The sequence below is a fragment of the Orcinus orca genome, chromosome 10 (assembly GCF_937001465.1).
Source record: "Orcinus orca chromosome 10, mOrcOrc1.1, whole genome shotgun sequence".
Classification (NCBI taxonomy): Eukaryota; Metazoa; Chordata; class Mammalia; order Artiodactyla; family Delphinidae; genus Orcinus; species Orcinus orca.
The window spans coordinates 98,304,968-98,310,967 of NC_064568.1; positions in this window are offsets into that span (position 1 = coordinate 98,304,968).

The following is a 6,000-nucleotide window of genomic DNA, read 5'->3' on the forward strand; positions in this document are numbered from 1 at the left end:
AAATTCCTATATGAAATATGCCCTCCTTGCGCTAGAAGGAAGGTCACATTCTTATAATCAAGGACCAGAAGTTGAGGCCAAGAGAGTTCTTGTTAACAGAACTTGCTAAAATAATTCTTAGTTTCCTTTTGCCTTCCCACATAGTTTAGTCGCTTTGCCACAATTGCTTCTCTTTGTTCAACTTAATATAAAAGCAAGTAAGTTTCACCATTTTTTTGCATCTTCATTTCCTTATGAAGGCTCTCATGTCACATAAACTTATATGCATTTGTCTGCTTTTCTCCTGTTAATCTGTCTCCGTCAGTTTAATTTTCAGACTTGGCTAAGGACCTTAAGAGGGTGGAGGAAAACTTTTCCTCCCCTATGGTAGCTAAACACCTTTTTAAAAAAACCTGTGGGGCTTCCCTGGTGGCACAGTGGTTGAGAATCTGCCTGCCCACGCAGGGGACATGGGTTCGAGCCCTGGTCTGGGAAGATCCCACACGCCTTGGAGCAACTAAGCCCGTGTGCCACAACTACTGAGCCTGCGCTCTAGAGCTCGTGAGCCACAACTACTGAGCCCACGTGCTGCAACTACTGAAATCCGTGTGCCTAGAGCCCGTGCTCCGCAACAAGAGAAGCCACCACAGTAAGAAGCCCGTGCACAACAACAAAGATCCAACACAGCCAAAAATAAATAAATAAAATAAATTTATATAAAAAAAAACTGTTGAAATAGTGGAAAATGTGTATAAGAATCCTTTTATAATCTTGGCTTGAATAAGATTTTCCTAAGTGGAACATAAGACCCACAACAGTCATAAGAGATTTAGATTGACTTGATTCGTATAAAATAAAATTCTGTACAATGAAATGCACAATAAACATTTTAAAGGGACTAGTGGCAGATAAGGTAAAATATTTGTCACATGTAAAGCAGACAAAAGATTAATCTCCATAATGTTAAAACACATACAAAATTATAAGAAAAAGACAACCCAGTAGAAAAATACATATAAGTAGAAGATTCATTGAATAAATGTAAATGTTAATAAATGTATAAATGTGGAAAGAACTTCAAGTTCACTAGAGCTCGGAAAATGCAAAATGAAATAATAGTAAGGTCAATATTTTGCAAATAAGATTAAGATTAGAAAGTCGGGTGATACCTGGGTTGGCTGAGATTGGAGGGAAGTGTACTTCTATACTGTTGATGGGCATATAAATTATTATAACCTTTTTGGAGCAGTATGGCAATATCTATCAAAATATCACATGCTTATATTTTTTGTCCTGTAAATCCACTTCTAAAAATTTTTCCTATAAGAATATTTTCAAAAGCACAAAGATACAATTTTTATTCTACCTTTATTTTATTAAGCCCTAACTCTGATCAAAACATTTTCCCAAGAGTAGCACATTTATTAACTTTCTGAATCCTGTTGTGGAAATAAGACCACAGACTTGGAAATTTTTAAAAATTTGGCTTTTGCTGTTTACTAAAAAGTCTGTCCACAGGAAGAAATTAGGCAAGTACATAGCACTACATCTCAGTTCTGAACACATCATTTTTTTTATATTCTCTTATTTTTATGTGAATTAATCCAAGATTAGGCCCTCACCCCCTCTTCCAGAAATTGTTTTGGAACCCACAGAGAGAGGAGGTCTTGTACTCATAAGTAAACAAATGTATAGAATACATTTTGTAATGGGAGGGAGCAGTAATGATAAACATGGTCAGATACAGATCTGAAAGGAGATTTGGATAGATTTTTTTTTTTAATTTATTTTTGGCTGCGCTGGGTCTTCGTTGCTACAAGTGGGCTTTCTCTAGTTGCAGCGAGCGGGGGCTACTCTGTGCCATGTGCGGGCTTCTCATTGCGGTGTCTTCTCTTGTTGTGGAGCACGGGCTCTAGGTACGCAGGCTTCAGTAGTTGTGGCACCCAGGCTCAGTAGTTGTGGCGCATGGGCTTAGTTGCTCCACAACATGTGGGATCTTCCCAGACCAGGGATCGAACCCGTGTCCCCTGCATTGGCAGGCGGATTCTTAACCACTGCGCTACCAGGGAAGTCCCTGGATAGACATTTGAAAAGAGAGAGGGTCACGGTAATAGTTCAGAGTTCCTAGTTTTACAAGTACACCCTGCAATGCTCGCAGGAACTCTTAACTGACTGTGTTCATCTTCTCCCATCCTGCATTCAGGGACTTCCAATTGGTAGCTTGAAATCAGTCCTGGTTGGAGTATTTATGCCACAGAAATCAGAGTACACTACAAATCAGGGATTTTCCCCTGTGGAGAGATAATTGGACAACATTTACCAGCACATCGGTGAAGATACAAAAGTATTTTGAATAGAGGTGGGCTGACTGCCCACAACATCTTCACAACAACTTGATGAGCAAAGGTCCTTTTTATTTTACCCACTACACAGATGAAGAGACTGAGGCTCAGAGAGTGATTTGGCCAAGGTCACACAGCTAGTGGATGACGGTGTCGTGATTTAAATCCAGGCAGTCTGGCTCCAGACACCATAGGGTTAACTATAACACGGCCACAGACAATCATCTGTAAAAGCAAAAAATCAAACTCCCCCAAAGTAAACATTCATTAATAGGTCAAAGATTAGATAAGTTATATCCATTCTGTGGAATGTCAAGCAGCCAAACTAAAAAGAATGAGGTAGATTTCTACGTACTGACAAAGAAGGGGTTCCAAGGTACGTTTCCAGTACGAAAAGCAAGTTCCAGAAATTATCTGTATGTACATATCTATGTCTGTTTTCATGTGCTTCGCGTGTATGTTTGTGTGCGTGTGAAAACCTTTTTACTCTCTTTTTCCAGCTGTGGTGAGTGTGGATGTGTTTGTGGCTGGGGTGGGGGGAAGAGGAGATGCCGTGTCTACATCGCTCATCTGGAATTCTTCCCGCCCAGACTATTCATAGTAGTTTCTACTTTATAACTTTATATATTTTGATATTTTAAATGATTTTTGGTAAGAATGTATTACTTTAAAAACTACTTTAATTCTTTTTGTAGGTAATATAGTCACATGTTCAAAAAAAAACTAAACAAAAACGTTAAACAGTGAAAAATAATTCCTTCCAGCACTACTTCTCATCATTCAACTTCCCCCACCATAAACACAGCTATCTTTCCTAAATTAGATATAAGTAAATATTAGGGTTTTTTTTTTTTTTTTTCGGTACGTGGGCCTCTCACTTTTGTGGCCTCTCCCGTTGCAGAGCACAGGCTCCGGACGCGCAGGCCCAGCGGCCACGGCTCACGGGCCCAGCCGCTCTGCGGCATGTGGGATCTTCCCGGACCGGGGCACGAACCCGCGTCCCCTGCATCGGCAGAAGGACTCTCAACCACTGCGCCACGAGGGAAGCCCCTAGGGTATGTTTTTATATTCCCTCTTTTATGTAAAAGTAGAATATTACACGCAGCAGAAGTCTGTACCTTGCCCATTTCACTAACAGTATCTCTTAGAAATATTTTTATATCAGTATAAAGAGTCTCCTTATCCCCTTTTCCATCATAAGAATATACCATTGGATGAAGCAGACAAGTATTACCAATGTGTTATGGACACATTGGTAATGGACAATTACCATTGATGTAATTGGACATCAATTATGTCCAATTGATGGACATTTGGGTTATTTCTAATCTTCAGCTATTTTACATAATGCTGAAATAGTCTTTTACACATATCATTTCACATGTGTACAGGCATATTTTGAGGGTGCATATATTTGTAATTTTGATAGATACTGCCTTATGGCCCTCCTTGGGAGTTCTGTCAACATATATTTCCCCAGCAAGGTTTCAAACTTCCTGTTTCTCCAGAGATTCACCCAACAGACATTACAGTGTCTCCAGAAATTATCGGACTCTTGGATTTTTGCCAATCTGGCAGATGAGAAATGAGATCTCAGTGTACTTTAATTTGCATTTCTCTTATTATGAGAGAGACTGAGAATCTTTTCCATATGTTTAAGGGACATTTACATTCCTTTCATCTGAACTAACTGGTCACATCCTCTCCCATATTTCTACTGAGTTCATCTTTCTCTTATAAATTTTAGAAACTCTTTATATTTTAGGAAAATCATCAGTTTCCCCTGGAATCTGAATTGCGAGTATTTTCCCCAATCTGTGGTTAACATTTGACTTGCATACTTTTTCCTCAATCTTTGATTTGAAAAAAGTTTAAACTAGAGAGGAAAGTTGAAAGAGTGGTGCAAAGTTCACCATTTGTTCACAGTTTGTCATACTGGTTTGCTCTCTCTCTTCGCTATAGATAACACATGTGTATCTGTATCCCTATGTCCATATCTATCTACAGTTTTTTTTTTCTCTAAATGACTTGAAAGTAAGTTGCAGATATGACACATCACCTCTAAATATTTCAGCATATATCTCCTGAGGGCAGACATTGTCCTACTATTACTACAAGAAACTGAACATCGATAAATAATATTATCTAATATACAGAACATGTTCAAAATTTTCCACTTGTCTCAAAATGTCATTTATAGGCTCTTTGGGGAGGTTGGGGGGACTGCAATCCAGGGTCCCAGGATCCAATCAAGGATCGTACGTGCATTTGGTTGCAAGTTTCCTCAGTCTCCTATAATCCAGAACAATCTTATCCGCTGCCCCCTTTTCTTCGTCTTAGGTGACATTGACTCTTTAAAAGAGTTCAGGCCAGTTGTCTTGTAGAATATACTAACAGCAGGACGTGTCTGACTGTTTCTTTATGGTTAGAAACAATTTAAACATTTTTTACCTGACTGCTACAGAGGTGATATTTCATCTCTCATTGGATCACAATGTGAGAAACCTAAAGTCAGTTTGTTTCATTTTTGGCAAAGTTAAGGCGGTGCCGGTCAGATCCATCCATTATAAATGTGCTTTCTTCCATTCGTAATACGATAATTTTAAACACTTAAAATTGAAAAGTTTTCAGCCCTACCCAACACTTTTAGCCCGTCATAGTATGTTCCCAAACCATGTAGCTGAAACAACATTAAATAGATTTCTGACTCCAAGGGGGTCTGCAAAATCCTTTAAGGAGATCCATGGGGTCTAACTTTTCTCATAATAATGCTATGACTTTATTTGCCATTTAGACTCTTATTTTTCATATTCTCATTCTCTCACATGTATGTGGTAGACTTTTTCAAAAGTCAGTGATTGATTCAGTGACGAATGTCATATATACTAGTATATTTTTGTATTTCAAAGACTTCTTAGTTTTAATGTCACATGGTAGATATCAGTGGATATAGCCCACGTAAACAAAAGCTCTTTTTGGTGCTTAGTCATTTTTAAGAGCATAAAGTGTTCTTATAAATTATAAACAAAAAGTATGAGAATCTCTGCTTTAGAGTCACAACTCACTGGTCCCCACTTAGTACCCAGGACCTTACATCTTGGTAAGCCTTAATGGTACCATGATGGGTGTAAAAACTTAAATTCAACTTAAGATTAAATGATTCCAGAAGACTTCTCAGTGCCCCTGGTACCACTTTATATGTTTCACTGTCTACTCTGCCAATGGATGAGATTAATCGTATCTGTAGTTTTCCAAAAGTATACAATTCTGCAGGGAGTAAAAATACATTCATCATGCCACCACCACTACGCTTACACATCTCAGAATCCTCCTTCCCACTTCTTAGTCTTGAATACTCTCTAAATTTCCTAAATTCATTATTCTATATTTAATCCGAATTTGTAGACTTGGGACTTTTTAGCTTTGCTGTAATCAAGCAGTGACATTTCCGTGTGTCATTTATACAAGCCACTGCCCATCCAATAGTAATAATTACTGCCAGCCTGAGTTTAAAAAGTATTTCCAATAAGGATGTTCTCAAGTTCTTGAAATGATATTTATCCTATCTCATGAGAAGACAATAATGGGGTAATAGGACTAACTAGCTTAGGACTGAAGGTGAGAAGCACAGTCTTGGCTCTGACAATTACTGTTTATATTATTTGGGGGGAAATAACTT